Source organism: Melospiza melodia, chromosome 5, assembly GCF_035770615.1.
Source record: "Melospiza melodia melodia isolate bMelMel2 chromosome 5, bMelMel2.pri, whole genome shotgun sequence".
Classification (NCBI taxonomy): domain Eukaryota; kingdom Metazoa; phylum Chordata; class Aves; order Passeriformes; family Passerellidae; genus Melospiza; species Melospiza melodia.
The window spans coordinates 5,043,534-5,067,944 of NC_086198.1; the positions used below are offsets into that span (position 1 = coordinate 5,043,534).

The window sequence follows — 24,411 nt, forward strand, 5'->3', positions numbered from 1 at the left end:
TGATAGTGGTGTAAAAGCTAACATTTTTTCCCCATGTGATTTTATAATTTGCAATGTAATGCATTACTGATTTACCTGAAGAAAGTTAAACAAAAGAAAACTTTAGAGAGACACGTCAAGATGTTTTTTCCACAGCCTCTAATAGCTAGCAATCATTTTGGTATTATTCCTTTAATTATAGCAAAATTAAAAAGTTCTGCCTACAAAAGCTATTTGATTAGATAAATCTTTAAAAATACCTCTAATCCTATCAAACACATGAAAATTACAGTCTGGCAGAGCACAGAAGTGTGTCCTCCAAGAGCAAAAGCCATTTGGGTTATCCAGTCTGCACACATTGGCTTGAGAACTAAGCAATCTCTGTAAACTCCCACATTAAAAATTCAGGTGCCATACAGCCTCCAACTTAAAGTATTTAAAATTCATCTTGTAAAACATACATACATACACACATACATATACATACACACACACTCACTAGCTTGTTTTCTGCATGTCTTATTATTCTAACTCTTCTTCTGCTTGGCATAGGACAATTGCAAGCTGATCCAAGTTAGAGAGTGTTGCTTCAATTGCCTCTGAGTGGTAATTAGAAAACTCCATGACATTCCACTATGGTTGGGTCTAGAGAGAAGTAGGAGGCACTCTTCACCCTGAAAAATTTGCATGTGTTTCACAATTCGATGACATTAAACTTACCATGGAAGTGGTGGTACAATTCCAGCAGCTTATCTCTGTACATCCTTTATGCCCACAGCTGAACAGAAATTATGAGCTATGTTGTGTTCTTATAGAAAGAGCTGACCTTGGATGCCACTTCCAGATGAAGCCTTTATTGAATATTCAACACCTGTGAAATAAGGTCACTCTTTGAGCTACATGTTTTGGAAGTACGAATGTCCTCCCTAGATCCAATTGATAATTATTTTAGTCAAACTCCAATGCCAAAAAACCTGAACCCTGAACAAGCCAAACTAGAAAAGATAAACATGTACCTTTGTCAAGAAGCATTTCATAGAAGTACTTTCTTTTTGAGGTTAAAAAAGATTAAATCTTTATTTTTACCTATGCTTGAGACATTTTCCAAGACATATTTATAAATACATGAAGCGTTTATAAATGAGAAAACTCAATACTACTGGAATAAAGTAATTTTTGGCCTTAAATCATAATTACCAATATTTTTATGTTTAGGTAAACCTTAAAATCTCAGGATATGTCAGTGCCATTCAGTCACTTCTCAAGAACAGCTAATTTACTTTGAACCCAAACTTTAATTGCAAATGAACAAAACCCTCAAGCTTTCCCTGTTTCCATGGCTTTACAGTCTCCTATGACACATTCTCTGAATGTGTCACTCATAAAATCTGCAACTTTTCTTTTGCCCTCATGAATTTCTGATGCAATTTCTGCCTTCTTCTTTGGACAGTGCCTATAATAGGCAGTGTGATCTAATGACAAGCATCTTCAAAAATCAAGCAGCCACACACAAAGTTTTTGAATCCTGATTATTAGTTAAACTTACTGTTAAACCAGCTGAACTTGAACAGATTGCTAACACAACTTAGGCAATGAAAATTGGGAAAATCAAGATTTACAAAGATATAAAATCTATGAAAAGATAAAATTAATTCATTATGTGTCTATATGGTGTAAATCAGACTCTCAATAACCAGGATATTGTATAGGATTGTCTCCTATTGCATGACTTATATTACAGTATACTTTAATACAGTGTCTACTATATTGTAGTAGGCAGTAGAGTTCTATTACAGTCCTCCTTGATTACAACTCTACCTCTACTAAGAAAGACATCAAGCAGTCCATTTTAACCTTCAGGATTTTTAAAGGATGGAATACATTTGTCTATCATCCTCGTAAATAATCTGAAAGTAGCTTCTACATGGTGGAACATTAGCGAATGGGATTCTCTGAATCAAACTCAGGACTGAAGTATTCATAAACCTGTGCAAAACAGAAGAGGGCACAAACTTCCATGGAAAGAACTAAACCCCATAATTTTATCCCATGCATCCCATAGCTCAGTCATGCATATAGGTTATATGAGTGATGATGGAAATAAAATTTCAAGCGCTTTGGATTTGACATAGGACTTCATGTTGTGCCCTTCCTCACTAAAGGAAGCTAGGCAGATTTCATTCTATTGATTGAAAATGAATTTAAAATTATTTTGAGTGAGTTTAATTATTATGATTTAAATAAAAAATAAGAACAAAATTTTTCTCCCACCTTGCAGTATCTATTACGAAGGAACAAAATAGACCAGTACTAGCAGAGTTAGAGGCAGCTTTAAGGAGACTTGAGGAGTTCTGAAGGAATACACCACAGAATCACAGAGTAAGATGAATTGGAAGGGATCCTTAAATATTATCGAGTCCACCTCAGGCCCCAAATAGCACCATTCTCAAGAGTCTCACCATGTCCCAGTCTCAGAATCTGTTGCCATAAGAGACTGTATTTATATTAATCAAAATAAGTGAGATAAGTTTAAATTAAAAGAATGGATACAGAACTTACAACTGGAAAAAATGTACTGAATTTCATTAAAATTTCCAATAACCAATTTTAATAACGAATAATTTTCTAGATTCTAGCATTTTTTTTTCATGTTTTTCTAAACAGACAGATGGTGTGGTAGTAAAACCTATAGTCGTACTTTAGCAAAACACAAAACACTTTTGCATCACAAATTTTAAGTCTGAAGGCTAAACCTTTATCCTTAACAAAACTAGACTTGAAATTATTCAATAAATGAAAATTTAAAGGCATATGTCAGTATGAAAACACTTCAGAATGGAAGGAATATATCTCCAGATGCTGTTTTCTTATGTTGCCTACTTGCTTTTTTCTGTGTGCAAGGTGCTTTGCAAATATAAAAGAAAAACTAGGCCTTTCCCATACAGTAATAAAAATTAAAAATATTAATGTTATATGAAACTGGAAGCTGAAGGTCTTTGGTGGATGCTCACACAGATGTGGTGATGGGGAAAGCTTGGGAAGCTGTAGAAAGGCTTCTCATTCTTTTCCTCTTCATGACACAACTGAAGGATATAATAGAACCTACAGTAGAAAAAGGTCTTGAAAGTGCTCAGAGCCATGTAAATGAAAGATAAGAACTCCAATTGAAATAATAATTTAGACTTTTATGGATCTCTAACTCCCACTGCAATCTTGGATAGCCAGTTACAGAATTAGGAAATTGAGGTAATTTGTGATCTTCTTGTAGCACACCAGAGACCAAGAAATGTGTGAAATACTGACTTTGAGATATTTTTATTGGGATTTCTGCTTCTGATTTCCCTCTAGTATTTATTAAATAGATTGAAAAAAACCCCAAACCAACCCACAAAACCCGTTATTTCCCTAAATATCTCTAAACATGCCATCAATAAAAACCTGATCAGAAAAATCTGCCATTATCCTGAAACTTAAGGATTAAGTCACTCTAAGGTAACCCATTTTATCCTATTAATGTAATTGCAGGTGCCATTCTTCCAGAAAGTACTAATCCTTAAAAAGGAGAAGAAAAAAAAAAGGGGGATTAAACCATTTCATTGAGTCATTTGCTTTTTACACTTCAGTTTAAGTCAATCTCAGAGGTTTTAAATGTGGATTTTGATTGTTTATGAGCACCAAATCTAACAATCTCTCATCATGTCTTAGGTCAATTATCATATTGAATGAGACAACAAAGATGAATCACATTTAAATAAGTATCTAGATTATATCATGCAAAACAGAATAGGATAATATTTGTCTCATGCTCAACTGTTAAAAATTCACTACTTACTCCTATTTTTTTCCATTCTCCTGGACTAAGCAGTAGAACTGGATTTGCTGTGGCATTATTAAAAAGAATTTCAACTTTCAGATCTTGTGCTTATGAGACAGTGATATCTACCCATAAAAATATCCCTAAACGTCCGGATCATTGCACTTCTTGCTTTTATCCTCTCCCCACACTTCCATATATCACAGGATACTGGAATCATTCCGGTGGGAAAGCACCTCAGTAGGTGCCCAGTTCAGTCTCCTACTGAAAGCAGAGCCTACATCAATTTCAGACCACATTGTTCAGAGCTTTGTCTAGTTGTGCCAGGGCTCTCACAGGCCTAACTAGGTCCAATACTCGATTCCTCTGTTAGAGGAATCTTTTCTTTACCTAGTCAAAGCCTGCTCTGCTTCAGTTTATGACTGCTGTCTCATTCACTGTGAGGAGCCTGCCTCAGTTTCTCACTAACATCCTGTAGGTATGGACAGGCTGCTATTAGGTAGCCTCAAAGCCACCTCTTCCTCCAGGCTTAAAAATAACAACTTCCTTAGCCTATCCCCATAACACCTTTAAAAACAGATGTTTATTGTCATCCCAGAAGGAAATTCATCACAAGTGGAGAGGGGCAGGCACTGGTCTCTCCTCACTGGTGATCAGTAACAGGATCCAAGTGAAAAGCATGAAGCTGTGTCAGAGGAGGTTCAACCTGCATATTAGGAAAAGGTTTTTTACCCAGAGTGTGGTTGGGCACTGGAACAGGCTACCCAGGGAAGTGATCGCAGCACCAAACCTGACAGAGCTCAAGAAGGGTTTGGACAATGGTCTCAGGCACTTGCTGTGACTCTTGGAGATGGTCCTGTGCAGGGCTTAGAGTTGTCCTCTGCAGGGCTTTGTATATTGCTTGTTTTTGTGTTCATGTCCATTAAAGAACTGCTGCTGAGAGCAAAATACTATTTTAAAATAACAAAAAAAATTCTTTAAATTGTCAGAAGAATTGTGAAAATAGCATGTTAAAGTTTCTCTGGTGAAGATGAGTAGTGATACTCAAAAAAATCATACATTCTATTTGTAAAATCAGTGGTCATACATACTTCTCAACTTCTTCCTGGTTTTCTCATTTTGATTGCTGAACCACTGACAAAAAAATTTCAATCAGTCATCCAGACCTAGATTAATTTGAATTCCCCTTTCTTTTGAAGAATAGTGGAAGAATACTGTCGTGCCATTCATGTACCACTTTCTCAAATGATTTTCCAAATCTCATTAAAAGACTATAGCATTAGATAGGAAGAGAGAGAGCATCACTTCTGGCAGTATTATCTGGATTCGATAGCCTGTAATAATCCTAAACAAAGTCCCCTCAACCACATGAATTTTTAACAAAATATTTGCATCATTTTGGTAATAAAACTTAAACCAAATATCACTACTTCTATGAAACACTAATTCTAAACACAGTCTTTCTGTGAAAGAAAAAAAATCTTTGAACAGATTAGAAACAAATCAATGTGTTAAGTAGTAAGCCAATATGCAGACTAGCATGCATGGAGTCAGAATTCGTGCTCAGCCTTGGTGCATTTTTATGACAGAATTACAAGATCCCAAAATGCGTTTGAACATCAAATGCATTCAGTGTTAAGTGCCTTTAATCTGGAAAACTTCCCGGCTTATACATCTGTCCCTTTAGCTTGTGCTACACAGCATGTACTCTCTTACCTTATGACTAAAATCTTTAACAAGAATTAAAGTACATCAGCTTGCAACTTGTAATAAACCAAGAAAAGGGAATATCACAATATTAAAAGTCTGTTTAAAATTCAATGCATCCAGCCTTGGCAGGTGAAGAATCAACTTCACTTCACCTTCTGTTTTTGACAGCTTTTTCTCACATTTCACTTTTAAACAGTAATTTATAAATTGTTTGACCCTTTTCAGTCAGGCATGCCTTTCAGTAATATGAACTGGCATACATATTCTGATTGGAAAATGGTTTTGTTGTGAGAGAAGCTAAGTGAAATAAGTAATTAAACAGTTTAGTTCTTTCTAAGTGATAGTAGCAGAAAGTGAACAGGAAACGTTCCTTAAAACTTCCTGAAATCTAGCCCATTTTTTGTAGTCTAGGGATCATTCTCAAGAATATTAAATGTTGCAAAATATTACAGAAATACTGAAACAGATGTAAAAGAAACCTGCTATTCTTCCTTACCTTGGCAACAGATTACTTTGAAAATTATACTTTTAAATTTAACATCAACAAAGTGACGTATTTTTCTACTGGAAAATCAAAACCTCCAAGAGTGACTTTTTCCTAAGAACAAAATTATTTCTCTTACCATGAAAAAATACTGTGCATTTGTTTATTTTGTATTTTTAATTCAGATTCAGACATAAGTCACACTACTGTTTCAGATCTCTAGGTCTGGATGGCAGAGGTTTGTTTTAGGCTTGCAAGAGTCAATAATAATTTTAAATTATCCTAGGCAGTCATCAAAATGTTCATTCAGAAACTTGAAATCAGCTGTGTTCAGCTTTTCAGACTTTGAATAGTAGAATCTCTAGTTATTTATATATTTGGCATATAAACCCTTTCAGACTCCTTGGAAATTGCATATAAGTAACACTTTTTCTCTCCACTTATTATTGGCATCTGTTCTGAGAGATGGTAGCTCTGGATAAGAAGAGTATCTAGATGCAGAGAGAAAGAGAAGCAAAGAGAAGCTACCTGAAGAGAAATGCACAGCTCTAAGTGAAGGGCAGTGGTGGAAACGGGACTCTCAGTTTATGCTTTGCAACATGTTGAAAACACAGCATTTATTACAAATACAGCAGCCACTAACGCTTCTTAAGTCATGATTCAACAGTTCCTGGACACGATCCTGGAAACAATGAAAGCTAATGCCTGTACTCATGTTCCTTGCAGTACTGGGAGTCTGCACCTGAACAGACAATTGCAACTCAACACATTTGAACAAAGGTGTATTATTATTTAGACATAAAAAACTCAGTAAGGACTTATCCTGTAAATTATCATTCAATTATAACCTTTCCTGTGAATATAGACAAGAGGACTAGGTGGAACTTTGCAGTTTGATCATTGTAAGTCTCAGAAACCAGAGGACACAAAGTATATATTTTGTTATAAAAAAAAAATATTCTGCAGATATCAAGGAGGTGTTGGAAATGCATAATTTCCATTACATCACTTCTCTGATTAAAAATTGGATTAATAGATTCAAGATCACAGCAAAAGACTTTAGTTTCTGTGAATTTACAATGTGCAAACAACTTTCATTTACATGTTAATGTAAAGCCATTTCATTCACTTTACATTAACATGGGACAGCACAATGATTTCTTCATCCTTTAGAATCCCCTAATATGTGGCTTATTTGTCATATCTAATCCTAAACCTGAGACTGCAGCTATCTTCCAGCTAGGCAGTAAGCATCAGCCTAGTCTTCTTCAGATCTTTTTTCCTGCCTAACATTACATGAGACTTTTTCCATAAGGAACAGGCTACTGCACTTTTCCACTGCTGCTACATCCTTTGGGCCTATTGTCAGTAAGGGAGTGAGGATAAAAACTGGAGATTTTCTCCATACCTTTTACATTGTTCAGTGTAGATAAGCAAAACTGAAACATTTAGAAAAAATGCGGGAGAGCTGGAGAGGCAGAACAGCACCACAGAGCAACACTTCACTATTGTACTGAAGTATCATATTTCCATCAGAAGCATCTTGCATCAATGAAAATTAATAAAGGCAATTGCTAATATGTAATTTTAAAGCTGGCACTATTATAAAGATAGGTAATTTCTCTGGTTATCTTTACAAATCTATTACTTCTTCTTAGCAAAAGCTCTTAATACAATGATCAGAAATTGTAACCTTTTACATTTTATGCAACATGAATGATGTCCCTATTGGGTTTCTAAAGAATGAATAGGCTACAAGATAAATCTAAACCAATGAAATTAGAATTTAAGGAGAGATAAATGTTAGAGAATCCATTTAAAAGGTTGTATTTTCATGGCAACTATATTAAAAGAGAATTAATTTTTGAAGTGGATTTCACAGTATTTTTCTGAGAATCTCTTCTAGATATGAACATTGAGAAGTAACACAAGATTAAATACAGTAGTGTATTGCTTTTATCAGCACCTATGAAATTTGACAGTTACCATCTCTCTAAAGTAAATACAGAGCAGCAGATATGTGAGTCATTTACTGTAGCTATATTGCTCCTGCTAATTTATGATGTGAATGATGTAGCAATTACTATGAACACTAGAGCCTTAGGGAGCAGTTGTCCAACATGTTTCCCTCTGACAAGAGTCATCTATCTTGCTCTTGATGTGTCAGGACCTTTAAGCAGATGCATCATGACCCAGCACTGTTCCTGTGGCTGACCTGTGGAAAATCCTATGTGAATCAAGGGCAAATAAACCCCTTAAGTTGCAGCAGACACTCTTACATAGTTATGAAGCTTCAATTTAACAGCAGAAGCCTGCAAGGGGAAAAAATAACTTCCAGCATCTGTGGATCTCTGTCTTGTCCTCTGCTCTTGAGCATTTCTAACTCCTTAAAATGTTCTGATACACCACTTCCACACAAGATGAGATAAAAGATATCAGTTGTTTTATATGCCTGTAACATCGAAGGCATTTCTGTGACGCTTTGAAAAATAAGACTGTTCTGCATTCCTCTTACCTTCAGTTTTGCTCATAATGTTCTGGTTGTCTGCCCACAGAGACAAGGCCAAGTATGATCAATAATTAATAATAAATGCTTCCTTTTAAATGGCTCCATCAGTTAAGCTAAGTTGATGGATATGTGAAAAGTAAAAAAAACCTAGTTATACTAAGTAAAATACTGGAACAACCATAACTGCTGTTTTCTATGATAACTAAGAGATAGTATACAAATAAAATTCAGTAGATAAGCACCCAAATTAAAGCATGACTGTAGTATGATTGGAAGTTGTATTCTTCTACTACAGTCAAACAGCTTCTCTGCACATTAACTAGACTGAACGAAGATTGTTACATGGTCCCCTATGAAAGAAAATTATAATCTGTATTTCTTCAGATTTAAGACTACAAAAAGTATAATGTAAAGTTTCAGACTGATTACAGATTATTTTCTTCTGTGGAGTATATTGTTTAACTCCTATACACTGCATTTTTAAGTTTTACAGAAAACCTGTGTAAAAATGATGATGTTCATATAGCAAAAAAAATTATGATCTGTTGAGTTACTTCCAAGAAGAATAATTTCTGGAGGCCTCATCACAAGCTGTATTTCACTAAGTTATGCAGCTAATTGCTCTCAGCTTTAAATGGAATTCAGACACCTAGAGCATAGCATCACAAGGAGGCTGTCAAAACTTTAGATTAGTAAAGAAGATAATTTTTACCTTGGAAATACATATTCTAGATACTTGGGAAGAGTGGATACTGTATATGACAGTCTTCAAATCTCCTGAAGTATAAGAATTTCAGTTCAGTTTGTAATACATGCTAGAAACACAATGCCAGTACAGATCACTCAAGTCGGCAAACGTGGTTCTCTAAGCTGTAGGCAATAAAAAAAATATTTTTTCTAGTCCTGAACAGACATATTTTCTGACACTTTTTTAGAGTCCACAGACCTTTCTCAACATCCTCTACTAAATGCAAGACCTGTAGGAAAGACCAAAAGCTACAAACATTCTATGACACAAAAAGAGAGCAGGAGAAAATTCAACAGTTATAAATCTGTGAAGTATAACTCCTTAATGTCTCTGACAAATAGTGCACATTATACTTTTGAGAAAAGATAAACAAAAACCCAACCCTCCCCCTTTTTACAAAAGTTCTTTTCTACCTTCAATCTAATCTATTGATCTTACCTTTTACAAAAGCTATTTCAAAAGCTATGTATGTCAGGAAACCTAAATTTCAAGAAATCGTGATGTGACAGTATCTTGCCTGCCTGGAGATCAACCTGTCATTTTTCTTGTCAATAGATATTTTAGTTTTTCTGTTTACACTAATTTTAAATGCATTAGTGTCTTTCAACAGTGAATCAACTTAGCTTGACCCTGAAGTTATCAAGTGAAGGCCTACTTTTTGTCATTCCTTGAAAAAAGGTTTGTTTGTATCCAAAGCAAAAGCCCTTACTCTTAGAACTTTGCATCACAACCATCAGAGGTCATGATTTTGGACAGGGTGTAGCTGATTGTAATAAAGATATGTCTCTACAAGGTGAATTATTTTACATTAGATATGACAAACAGTAGAAAAAAAGAACACTAATTCAATAGATATAAATACTTTATCATATGTGTGAAGACCAATCAGTGATTTGAGACAGCTATTTTAAGGCACTAGAAATAAAAAAAATGAATGCCACAATAAGAACTTCCACATGACTAAAAAGAGATAAAGATCCTATATGCCACTGTTAAGTTTCAGTATCCAGTTTGTAAAATTCAGAAGTTTTTAAGAGATCCTACAAATCAAATGAAGTTTGTAGGATCTCTTAAAAATTTTGAAGAGAAACACCTCAGATGGCCAGCAGATGACTATAAAACCTCACTGGGAGCTTTAAGTGTCTGAGCATACGGCAGAACAAGATTTGCAATTCAGGGTGCACCCCTGATTGCAGAGTGGGGCATGACTGAGCTGCTATTCCATACTGCGCACATCATCACCGGGGATGTGGTTTCAGGGCAAAGAAAAGGTGAGTGCACCCCCAGAAGCGCAGCTTTGCCTCCCTCTCCCCAGCAGGAATGCTGCCAGGATCTGCCCTGCAGACCATGTCCCTGCTATGGCAGCCCATCCCCTACGGTTCCGCTGAGACGCAGTTCCACAGCACGGTGATGGAAAGCAGCAGTGCTGTGAGAAGCACCCTGGGGAACTGAGCCAGGAGTGAGCCCAGGTCCAGCTGAGTCCAGCCTGAGCTGGAGGGAACTGAGTGCTGCCAGAAGCAGCCATGTGGAATGGAGTGCAGCATCTGGGCAGCAGCACGGCAGGACACGGACAGTCGAGCTTACACGGGTTTGTCCCTCATAGTTTTTTGTTTTGTGCTCAGAGACAGTGTGGGATCTCAGCACCTCAGGACTGATGTGCAGAGTGGCTGAGAACACCCTTGGGGGGCTCGGGAGTCCTGGAATGTTGCCAGAAGTGTCTGGTGGCTGGACTTTGACCCTACACGGGAGATGACACCTGTATGAGGATGGGAGGATTTCACTGGGTGAATGGTGAAGGGATAAGTTAATTAGAGTGTAAAACACAGGGTTTAGGATTTCTGTACAGGGGGGGTCTAAAGAAGTAAGATGGAGGAATTGGGGCGTGTCCTGTCCTTCTTCTTCTTCTTCTTGGCCTCCATCTTCTGTGGTGATGGTGGCACTTTGGGATTGGTCATTACTAGAAGTGCACCGGTTAATAAGGGTAGAAGGTATTGGGGAAAAATTATAAATATTGTATACGTAACTTTGAGTATAAAGATAGGTGACCACCCTGGGGGCTCTCAGTGTGCCCATGGCTGGCTGCTGTGCAGACCTCTGTTGGGCTGAAAGAAAATCTTTTAGATAAACAATTAATAAACACCGAGACCGAGAAAAGATCTGAAGTCTCTCCTCGTCCTTTGAAGCACGGGCTGCCCAAGGCCGCCCTGGGCCTTTCCAGGCCGCCTAAACAGCCGAGAAACCGACAGGACAGGACAGCTGGCTGTGGGAACAGCTGCCATCTTTGTCCTGGCAGCCACCTGGATACAACCTATGGGCAGCGTCTGCCATCACGTCTTTGTTCCCGCGGCCACCGAGAGCTAAGTTGAGGTGAACACCTTTTGTGCATAAAGCACTTGTTTTGTGTACATTCTCCTGTTACTAACATGGCTGCTGTTACTATGCCTTCCTAGTCCATTGCTTTTTGATTGCAGTAAATTGTTATCTCAACCCAAAGTCTCTGCCTTTTCCCAGAAGGGGTGGGAGGAAAGGGGAGCGGCTTATTTGGAGTTTATTTCTGATGGTTAAAACCACTAAATCTTCTCAAATTAGAAGCATAAATTACCTCCTCTCAGGAGAACAAGGATCGTGTCTTTCATTTAAAATATTTCCAGAACAGATGCAAATTATAGTATTACTATTCTCTTTCTCCTTCTCCCATTCACCTTCATCCTAACTCAACTGACCAACAAGCAAAGCATCCACCAAAATATGGTGAGACTATATTTTAGCCCAAACTAAAAATCATATTTTGTCTTTGAAGGAGAGTAACCAAATTATTATTGGGGTATCTTTTTTCTCTAGATATAGAAAATGGCAATGTGAAAGAGGAAGAAAAAGATGAGTATGATTGTTGAACTCATTGATTTGAACAATTCCCTTTTTCCTCCTCTGTGCTTCCAGGACTATTTATTCATTTTACATTAAACAATCACTGAAGGATATACAAGGATTGGAAACCCATGACTACTCTTTCATCTCCTGATTACATTCTTACAGAACTACCTCATGCTTCCTCTCTCTGACACACAACAATTTATTATTTTCTGCAGTGTGACACAGCAGAAAGAGTTATATCAGTAAATCCATCAAATTGCCACTGTAAGAACTCAGAACCTGGTGGTCCTCCCATCTGAAGAAAGGACTGATTAATTACTATTCTGCCAGGCTGAAGAAAGAGAGGAAACACTCATTTTAACTCTTACATTTTAGTGTTCTTTTCATTTGATACGGTTGTGGCTTTTGGTGAATCCAATCATGTCAGCATGAGTTAGGCCTGCAGTGGCTATTGCAACTTACCATTACTTACTGACCTCTTACATCCCTACATACTCCCTCTACTCCATCCTGGCCTATTTGTAGTGCCAAGATTTTTAGATGCTGCTAGGTTGAAGTAGAGGACCAGAAGAAACTAGAAGAATTTTTTTTCTTGACCTGAGTTCAAACCAACTCTTGGATGCCCAGTGAACACATATAGGACATATCATACTAAAAAAAGGTACTAAAGGAAAAAACCACACCAATATACATAAAAATAAGCCTACCATTAGAAGATAAAATATTATACTTATTCTCAAAATAAATAATAGCATAGAAGTGACCTAAGACACTAAGAAAAAAGGGAAACTACACAGAAGAGGCTTTTTGGGAACATGAAGGAACAAGAAAGATTAGTAATAGAGCAATGCAATACCTCATATTGAACTATACAGGACAGGTTAGGCTGAAGAATAATATCCATGAATGTCATTAATCCTAAAAAAATACATTAATAATCTCACTTCAAACTCATACTTCTGCTTTACAGCACAAATGATAGCTTTCTTTAGCCAGCTCTTCACCATTTTATTGTTTTTTTACTGATCCCATTTTTACTGATGGTTTCCATTGAGGCAATACATCAAATGTTGTCTCAAGTCCTTACAGATCATATCTATCACATTTGCCTTATTAAAAATCCAAACCCATAAAGTGTGTCTTTAAATTAAAGCCACACTACATTTTATGTGATCCTCAGGTTGATGCTCATGCATACCTGAACTACTCTTTATTATTTTTTAAATGTTCCCAGGTTAAGAAATTTCTCCTTTCCCTTGGTGTTTTTAAATTTAGGTGTTAACAACTCTCCCACTTATCTACTACTTGTCTTTAAGGTTTCAGACCAGACAGTTTATGGAGCCAGTGATATGTAAGCCAGTGACAAGTAAGCTCACCTATGAAAACATAGCAATACTTTGTGCAGTGAGCTGCTGTGTAGGTAAAAGTACTAGGTTATGGTACTAGGAACAAACTGATGAACTCTGCTAGGTGATGCCAGTTATCTGCAGAGTCCCTTCACATACATCTGTGTTTTACTCCAAAGATTTCTGGGGCCTGTTCTTTTTTTTCCACACCTAATTCATTGAGGAAACCAGAACACCACAATACTGCATTTGACCCTGCATTAATTTCACACTACACTTACATAAGGAGACTTACTGCCATTCCTAAAATAATAATCTTTCATAAGAAGGGTACTATGCATGGGATGTATTGCCCAGAAACTTCCAAGCAGGTGACCAGAAATAAGTTCTTTCATTATCTGGGGCATTCCAGCCCAGCACTAATTTAGATAATGAAAACCATGACTAAAATATTTACTGTTCTCAAATCATATTGTATGTCATGTTCAACAGATTAATTAAAATCCCTCGTAGTGGGGCTGCTATTTTTCCCATATTGCTCTTCTTCATTCACCATTGTGCATGAGGGCTTTTCTCAATTTCCCAAATGATACATAAGCATTTGTTCGCTGTCACCTCTAACTTGGCATCATTAATACTACATGAAAGTATTGGGAGCTATTGTTATTTTGAGAGTATTTGTCTAAATATTTAAATAATCTCTCTGTAGTGTCCTTTTATAGACAACTTTAATATAGTTGGGCCTATCAAATGTTTTGTATATTTGCAGAAGTCTTAATAAAGATGAATGAGAAGATCCTCCAAATACACTGATGATTATGAAATACAATGAAAACAACCAGTAAATGTTGTTTATAGTAGCTAAATTATTGCATGTTTTTCATTCTGTAAGAAATCTGAGGCTTTTCATTGATGGAGAGAAAATACTGGATTACATGCACTACAAGATGAGACTTCATGAATTCTTACTGAAAAAGCCCTTACAATCAGAATGTTTTAGGCATCTATATCTAATTGTCTATAAAATCATAAATCAGTCTGTAAAAACATGTAAGTCTGAAGTTCTCTCTTGATGTGGATCGAGCGTTTGCCGACAGGTTGTAACACATATTCTTCAGTCTACACACAAAGGAACTGCTCACCTTAGCAACTGGTCTCCAACAATCAAAGGATAACCATCCAAAAAAAAATCCTGGGAATGAAGCCATTTGTGTCAAGATTGATTGGAAAGAAGGGAGTGGCTGGAGATACAGAACATTTTCTGTAAGAGAAAAGGTGCTACATGAACAAGGATAGGGCTTTTAGAGAGAAGAATAAGTTAAAAGTCCCTCATTTTAAAAAAGATATCTTCTTTAGTCAAAGGTCAGATCATGGAAGTGCAAGACAAATCATGACTGAGGTGCTTATAAAAGAAAGACTAGACATGCTCCAGAAGTTTTTGTAAGTCAACAGAAGTAACATGAAAAAGAGGCATGAAAATGTGGCTAAAATTTACATAAACATAGAAGAATACCTCAGAAAATGATTTTTTTCCCCAAGTCTTTTGGGGAAAGACTTCCTATCCTAGTATTATTAACAGTTAATAAAGGAATTCTTAGGTCTACTGATTGACAAAACTTGGAACGTAAACTATTGTGTAGCTCCCAACATGCAGGACTGGCCAGCTGGAACATCAAAATTCCAGCCTTGTCCACAGAGAATTAATTCTACTGCATGGGTTCCAGCTAGACTTAGACGTGCACACAATCATCTAGAAGTTCTGTTGTGCTAAAAAGAGTCAACTCTGTTCACGCTACAACTGTTTATTTTCAGTTTTACTGTCAGCTTTGTTCAGATGGACAGATCAAAGTACTAGGTTTGCATGTCAGTGAGAGATATCTATAGCCAGCAGTCTTCCTCACAGATATTCTCAAGCTAAAGAGGTTGTGTGTTTTTGGGAGAAGTCAAGTACTTCTTGCAAGTCACAGGTAGAAAGACTTTATGAGAAAGTCCAACTTCGGCTCTGTAACTCTGTTGGACATCTCTGATAGGTATATTGTCACAAAACAATTCATGCTGCAGGAAAAGAAAGCTATTTCATATGAAAACATTGAGATGTAACACTAGAAATTATTCTAAGATTTGCAAACTTCCTAGACTTTCGCATTCTAAATATAAATAACAGTATATATAAATATACTGGGTACAAATAACAGCTTGTATAAAACTGCTAATGGTAACAGTGTGTCTATTACTAATTCGTATCCTTCAAGTTTTTCTTAGCACATCTTTCTTTTCATGTCATGTAGATTATACATGACAAGGGCTGTAATTTAGGTAGATATTTGGGTTTTATTAATTTAGAAAATCATAACTTTTGAATAATAATTAATGAAGTCTAGTGAAAAGACCTATTGTCTACCTTAACATCTCAGTATTTTCTTGCACTTCACCTACCCTGCAAAATACAGGTTTATATTGTAAAAAAAAGCAACAATAGAAAATAAGTCAGAAACTGTCACACACTACCACATTGTCTGGAAAGAATGAGGAAGTGAAGATGTTAAATGTTTTTTGATCCCTCTCTCACATCTTACCTAAAGGATCATTGAAATCCATAAGCTGTTTCTAATTAGTTTCTAATGACCTGAGAGTTCTGCAAGTTTAGCATCTTCTATATCTCATTTGATTTCCCTTTTGGACTAAAATGATACCAAGAGGGCTAAAATGAAGATAAACCATACCTCCATGATCCCTCTGGTTATTGGACCAGAGACATAAGTACAGGAAGGGCTAAGGGTAAAGACCATCATCATCAGTAGTTTTATAACCTTTATTAACAAAAAAAAAAAAAAAATACAGAGTGATTGTATAACCGTAGAGTCTATTGATTTACTCTATACAAAATTCAGAGTCAAGTCCAGATGGTTCTTTAACCTCTTGAAAAGGATTGCAAAAGAGTTGAATCTTTCCTGGAAGATTCAGTAATTAATTTGCTACACTATAAAAAAGAAAAGTATCTCAGCAGAAATCTCTCTCAAGTGTGCTGAGGAAAAAAATTTGATAAAGGACCAGATTCACATTTTTTGTTCATTGATTACTATTTGGTGTCCTGATAAACTTAGCAGTTTAGGAAGTGATCGAAGTAATTATGAAATTGGCACTGACTTTGGAAAATGCATAAAATCCTCCAAGGTTTCAAAGTTAATTAGCTAAATATTAAAGTAATCAAAGTGCTGAATTTTTAAATTTATTGATAGTAATATTTGTGAATACTGTGGTTATATACCTGTTTCCTATTTGCAAATAAATGAAGAGCGGGTAATGTTAGTCCTTAGTAATCCTTAGTGCAACATTTTTTATTTGCTTTTTCAAATTTGGACTCATTATAGCTATATAATTGGTTATATATCATACTAAGAACTCATTCTGTTGTAAAACATCTCACAAATTTTAACTTAGAACTGCCTCAAGGTGATGAAATAGACATGATAGAAAATTTCAGGGTTGTAAAGCAAGGCAGAAAATCTTTGAAGAGCTGTTGAATCTATAAATCTCACAAACACTCTAAAATATGCCTTAAAAAAGTGACCAAACTTGTCATTTAAAAGGAAAAAAATACTGACAATATTACATGCCATGACTGAAATGGTAAAGTCACCATGATTAAAACAGAGTAATTCACTTTGAACTAACTCTAGCTGACTCCTCTAACGTGCCTGAAGATTGTCTGTGGCAAGCCCAGAGGAAATCTTTTGTGCTTCAGTAAGCAATAAGGCTTGCAAATCATTATTCTTTCAAAGACTAACATAGGGATACCAGTAATATTTGGGCTTCTTCTTGAGCCTCTTGATGTCCAAGGTACTAATTCAGTACATAAACCTTTAATATCAGATTTCTATTATATGATTTACATTATTTGCCCTTCTTAAAACATAACTAGGAGTGTCTCTATGGAAAAAAACCAAGACAAAACAGAAGTAGCATTGTTCAATAATCCATCAAATATAAGAAATAAAAATAAAATTTCTCTAAGCAATTCACACAGTGTGCAATCCACTAAAAACAGTGCTATCAATGAAATCTCCATCTAAATGGTATTTATGTGGTTTCAAAGGCATTGCCCACACATTATTATATATTTTTGTTCTGTTTTGTTTTTGGGCAATACCAAGCAATCGTTACAATCAGCTGTTTTGTAATCCTTCAGTGGCAGAACTGTAGTGGGATTAAGAAGCTCTTGCGATTCTTGTACTTCCTGCTCTGCAGTGATAAACATGCAACTCCATCACAAGCATACAGATGCTGGCACATCTTGTATGCACACTGTAAACAGCAACCCAATAGTACATTGCTCCTTCTAGGGAAATAAATGTTTTTTGAATTCATCTTGTATCATAATTTTACAGGTTAGTTACTGTCACATCTTCCATTTCTATAATTTTTAAATGGATTTTTCAGCTTTGTGTGAAATGAATTCCAACATGCATGTTATAAAGAGCAAATTGGTAAAAAAGGTTAAAAACTTAGCCTAGCCTAAACTTTGACTATACCAGATCGCCAAAGCCCAGAATTAGTTATGTGGAAGTATAATATTAGTTATGTGGAAGTATAATAAATAAATGAAAATACATATTATGCCCAGTGAAGTGGTGGATGCCTCATCCTGGGAAGTGCTCATGACCAGGCTGGACGGGGCTTTGAGCAACCCAGTCTAGAGGAGGGTGTTCCTGCCCACAGCAGGGGTGGGAACTAGATGATCCTTCAGATCCCTTTGAACCCAAGCCATTCTATGATTCTGTGGATATAGCTGTAACACTGCCTTTGTTATATGGAATCCAAATAGCAACATCGTCTCATATACAACTCAGATGAAATAGCATCAGATTTCCAGGAGGCTATCCACTCACAACAGGGACTGAGTGAGCCCTATATTTACAGATTTATCCTATTCAAACATACTGGGCTTCTAGAAGCAACTTATCAGTCAAAGATAGCACTCCATTTAAAGCTGCTGCAACACTAATGTTGCAGCTTGTCTCCATTTTTCAGCTAAATAGAGGTTTTCTTTTTCACATCACATGAAGTCCTCAACCAGCTCAAGCCTTCTAATAAATTGCTAACTCTGTTACAGTACATCTTCTATTATGCTGCTTGTTACTTTAGTAAGACAGGAAATTAAAGCAATAAAACACTTTCAAAATGATAGGGCACACTCAGGCAGTCATTTTTCTTATGTTCCAGTATTATTCTTCAAAAGACCTTTTATGATACTAATATTAAATTCTTTGAAGTTCGAAGAATCTGTTGAAAGTGTTGACTTTCTAAGATATAATGCTCAAATATTGCATCTACTCATGCATTTATTAAAACTGGGAATGTGGGATGGAATTGAAAAAAAAGCACAAAATGCAATATAGCTAAATAATATATGACCTGATACATTTTAGATCCACATTAGAGAGTACAATGTGTGGAAATTTGATTTAATGCTAAGGAAAATCTATTTTGCTTTTGTCTCACCTTACGTGGCCAAATGCACACCAGATGTGGTCATTCATATAAAAGGTTGGTAACTGCACATTGCAGCACAGAAAACCAGACAAATACTATAATGGTCACTTATTCAGTGTGCTCACATTAAGGAAATTGAATCAAGCTTATGAAACTATGCATTCTTTATTAACCCCGTTGAAGAAGGTCACATTGACTGCTCTTCTAATGGAATGCACACTAAAAAGATTGAAAGACATCACGTGAAAGAAAAGCACAGAAAATGCTAAGTCTCCTGATGAAACATTTCCAACGTGAAATTAATAAAAATATTGAAGGATTTATCTCATTATTAAGAACTAAATACACTTAATTACATATATTTGAAGGAAAAAAAAAAGGAAAAAGAGGAAAGTGAAGAGGAAAAAGGAAAAGAAAAATTAAAGAAAGAAAATTAAGAAGAAAAAAAAAGGAGAAAAAATAAAACTAAGCTAAGCTACCAAAGATTATACTTAATGTCTCTTATGTATTAAAGATTGGACTCAATGATCTTAGAGTTCTTTTCCAAGCTAAATAATTCTAAGACTCTGTACACAAAATGCAGGTGTTCAAATAGGAAGCCTAAAAGAAGAGTGAATATTCACTATATAGATCCTGATTTCTCTGTGATTTAAAGTTCAATATTAATTTTCCATTTTACTGTAGCTATGAATTACTTTTCCAGATTTATTTGATCTGTTTTTATAGAGAATTTAAACAACCTGTGGTGGCAGTTCTAATTTAGGACAGGGACACTTTCGTTTAGCAGTATGTAACAATATACTGTTAGAAGGTCCAATGTTGCCATACTGATTGAAATTTACTGTTTCAAATTAAATGTAAGCCGTCTACTTCTATACAGTAAAACAATGGAAGTGAAGTGTAAATACAAAAGGTAAAAACTAGAGGGCATTTTCTCAATTCCATCTAGTCCTGCAATGTCCACTTTTTCCTTATTTATCAAATTATTTACTTTTTTGGTTTTTATGTATGTTTGGCTAGTAATTTAGTGGGCTAAATCTAAGATAAAACCACTCAATAACTTATGTTTCCTTTCTCGTTTTTGACACATTTCTTCTCTGCTGGAATTCCAAAGCAATCAACTACCTGGGGATATATACTTCTTCAGAGATCTCTTCTCCACTATATCAATTAACTCAAAAGCAATTTTGGATACCTTCCAATGTACTACCACCATCTGGTCTCCCTTAAGCCTCACAAGCTGGAGTAGACTTGAATTGGTCTGAATGATGGTAATTTTCTAAATTATTAACAAATTAGGCATGTTTCTATGCAGTTTTCTTTCTTTGATTTGTTAAGACGTTTCCTAGTGACCTAAAGAATCCTTGGGAATATTTTTAAACATTTAAAAGAAGTCTCCAAGACAGGATAGGGATCACCTGACTCACTGCAATGTGATACTCTTCAAGAGCATGTTCCTGATGATTGTGATGGAGGAAAATGGGGAAAATGCATTTCAGCTTCAGCCCAATCTGTGAATCTACCTGTAGTTTTTATGTAGAACAAGCTCATGAACCAAAAGGTCAACTCATTAGTCTCCTTCAATATAGAAATAAGAAATGGCTGGGCAACATGAGAGGCCCAAAGAAATTGAAGGTACTTTTAGACCTAGTAATGTGGAGACACCCTACAAAGAAATTTTTCAGGATTACAGAGTTGTCTATCTTCAAAGCTAGTAAAATTATAGCTTTTTTTTCTTTAAATCAAGACAACATCATTTTTTCCCTCAGTTTAGGTTTTATAGTATGTTTACCACTTAATAGGTACAGAAATATGACTAAAATATGGCACGTGATACAGGTTTTTATTTCTCTGTCCAGGAGAACAAGTCAATCTCAACACATAAGCCCTTCTATGTTTGTGCAGGGGGAGGAAAGAAGAAAAGTAGAAGAAGTCATTTTACTTTATTTTGAATTCCATTAAGATATTTTTGTTTAAGATGGTGAGGAAATATTGCATGCCACACACTGACCTCGTGTACTTCCCTGCCTGTTCCCAGATGACTCTAGGTTGTTGTCCTTTACCTTTTACTCCTTATTTTTGCCTCTTCCTACTGTCATGTATAATAGATTAGGAATCTCTTCATAATTACCAATCCCTCAAGGCCAGTGTGTCTTGTACCACCAGATCTGAAACCTGCACTTTAATTATGCATTCAGAATTGGAAAAACAACTGTGACAATAACATCACCAGTAAAATTGTGGCATAAAAAAGCTATGAGAAAAATTTGCTCTGCCACAGTTTGGGCTCTAAATTCTAACAGCTTCAGCGTATACTCTTTTACAAGCACACTTCCAGCACTGGAGATTTTGCTAGTAAGAGGGAAGACTGCTACAGGGAATTATTGTAAGCCCTATAGCTGGGAAACCCAATAGACTCATTGCTAGAAGGCACAGAACTTCTAGGGATTCTTTCATTGGCCAGAAGCTTCATGGCTTGGTACTGGGGAAACAGAATGTTTTATTGGAGCCTTTCTTCCTAAAATGTGGTATAATAATTGACCATTACACAAAACTTGAGTTTTAAAATGCAATATTGTGCATGAATACAGGTGTGCAAATATGCATGTATGAATACATGCATTTGGGGGTGTGTGAGTATACATGCAGATGGTAATACTTACTACTAAGTATCAAAGGTTATGAAAAATCATATTTTGGGGGTGTTCTTTTATGATAGGTTTTTTTTGACAATTCCTTATAAGAACTGAGTACTAAAGAACTTATCCATTGCTAAACAGGAAAATATACTAAAAAGAAAAATTTGTAAATGTTATTACATACCACATACCCTGAAAAGATAAACAAAATATGAACCCAAAGAAGGATTTCTCTTCTATACCCAAAAATAAGATGAATTGGGAAAAAGAATATCTGAAAATCTGAACAATGAAAAAGGGAATGTAAATCATTAGAAATAAACTAAATGTCAGCTATGCCCCTCATTTTGCTGGGATAATATGAAGGCAGTGAGGTTTCAAGCTTAGAGAAAAATGGCTGTGAGCAAGAGGATTCTTAGTTCTAATCCGCAGTGAGCCAACCTCAGGCAAGCCATTCAACTTTCCTTTGCTTCAGTCAATCCAGCTTAACACCACAAAAAGCAGGTCCTCCGTGAAGCCAGATTCTCCAACTATGCCAAGCTATCTCTCGGGCAAACAGGGGAAAAATGTGTAAGAAGCACACTACATAAAGAAGAGGGGAAAAGTGTTCTTAATGGTTTGCAAGAGGTTGAACAGAGGCCAAATACACCACCATGCTGACATGAAATATTTCCTAACAGAATTTGAGATGTCATGCTAAAGTAGGTACATTTGCTATTGAGATTTCTCGATTTATGATACTGTACCTTGCATAAAATATTTACTGTACTTTGACAATAATGTACTGTCAAGAATTAGGACACTTCCAGAGTTACAAATATTGGAAAAATACATTAGTAACTTAAGACATTAGAATTTTTAGAACACAGGGATTTCTTCTCACATAAAGTGAATCAATAATTCAGTTCAGCACATTCCCCTCTGCCTCCCAACGTTTTACTAGAAAGATGAATATGAGAATAAAATCGACAGCTTTAGGGTGTGATACACAAATAAAAGATAATGAAAACTAGAATTAAATTCATGGGCTGCATTTGTTTTCTCTGCATGCTTAATAGAGTCTCCCATTGTTAAGGACTCTGTAAGTAATCATAGATTTCTTATTTAGTCTACTGGAAGAAAAAAATGAGGTACTATGAGGATTAAAATGACACAAATTATAAAATAGATAAAATATACATGCATGGGCTACTCAGTTGGTATTTTTTTCTGCCAGCATGTAAAAAAATTATAGATGCAGTAAATATTTGAGAAATCATTCTCTTTACAGCATTATGCATGGAGTTGTCAGTTTTCACCACTGAGCTTTGTTGATTTCTATCAAATACCTAATTTAAATATAAAAGGGATGGTTACATTTATAGCACACTTGAGTATTTAGGAATACCTACTGATATTGCAGCACTTCTTTTTTTATTCATATAAAAGTAATCCGCACAAATAAGTAGGAGCAATGCTAATCAGCAGAAGAAACAATGGCCATTTTTTTTTTGCTTTTCTAACACATTTCATTGCAGCCTGTAAATAAACAGAGTGGCCAGTGTACTACACAGTATTCATTCCAAACATATACTCCAATTGTCCTGATGAAGAAACTATTAGGTGAGACTACTCTATGAAATCATTACTTTGGCACATAACATCATCCCTGTGTTTCACCTAACTTGAGAAAACATCCTTGCACTCAGCACACTTGTGTTGCAGCCTAAACGAAAACGTATTATAAGGTATTTTCTGTCACATATTGCAAATAAAATTTTGAACTGCTGTATTTCAGTAAAGAATGAAATTAATTTACTTCCTTACAATACTGATAGGACATCCTTGCAGTAGGAGTCCAAGAATTCCTCATGCTATGGATTCTTTTATCTCATCTTTTGGAAGATCATTGTAGGTATGCCATGCAAACTGCACATTTTTTCCTCCCAAGGAGAGCAGTGAGGAAAACAAACAAAAAAAAAAAGCTGTTCTATGACATTGTAGTGGGGACAACAGGTTTGGAAGGAAAGGACATTAAAAAGTGAAGTGTGGATGAAATGGTTATCTCCCACCAGTTTGGTTCTATGGGAACATACTATGTTGACAGCTGGCATAGACTTTTATCACTGACTGCAAAGTGAACGAAATATAACCAGAGAAGCAGCTGTCATCTAAAAGAAAAATAAATACTCCAAAAGATACATGTCATTTTGTATGCTTAGAAGTCTGCTAGCAGAAGTAAGAACTTGAATAACTTAATTTAGGCCCCAGTAACAGGTCATACAGGATCTCTGGCTCTACTCTTTAATCTGTAAACAGATACAAGAAGAAACTTCATCCATTTCTTCATGACAAGTCATTATGGGATTTTGAGAAAGGTGTGGAGCCCAGTATCCCGAGAACCAAAACTGCCTACTCACAACAGACAGGAAGAAAACTAGTTCTGCAGCTGGAAATCAGAAAATGTCATGCCTGCTAGATATTCTCAGGGCCTTCAGCAAGTCCCAAATCAGTGATCCCCAAAGAAACGCAAATTCTTTGAAAAAAGTATGCAAGAGTTTAATCCTTCATGGCAAGAAAACTTCATGCTAGAAATTTCAAAATGTTTGATTAATTCTGCAAAAATGATTCCATCACCTCTTCTCCAAGATTCAATATTGTACATAATGTTGAATTCAATTTTTGACATTTTCTTCCCTTTCTTCTATTTTAAATGCAGAGCTATACTAAATCAGAGTCATATGAAATAAGAAGTGCTTCTGAAATCTGTCTTGACAGATTTGGTTCCAGTCGATCCTCAGTCCTACTGCAGGTTTAAAGAATAATAATTTTCACA

General features: G+C 35.8%; 1 protein-coding gene across 14 annotated transcripts in view; it reads right to left on the reverse strand.

The window, feature by feature from the left end:
• TENM3 (teneurin transmembrane protein 3) overlaps positions 1-24,411 on the reverse strand; it is a 1,293,822-nt gene that overhangs the window by 637,875 nt on the left and 631,536 nt on the right. For 13 of the 14 annotated variants that reach the window (XM_063156143.1, XM_063156144.1, XM_063156155.1 and 10 more), the window contains exon 8: positions 700-850. The exons of the other annotated variant lie outside the window; for it this stretch is intronic. The gene's annotated coding sequence lies outside the window, so the exon portion shown is untranslated. The remainder of the gene's footprint in view (positions 1-699; positions 851-24,411) is intronic. 14 annotated transcript variants of the gene reach the window in all.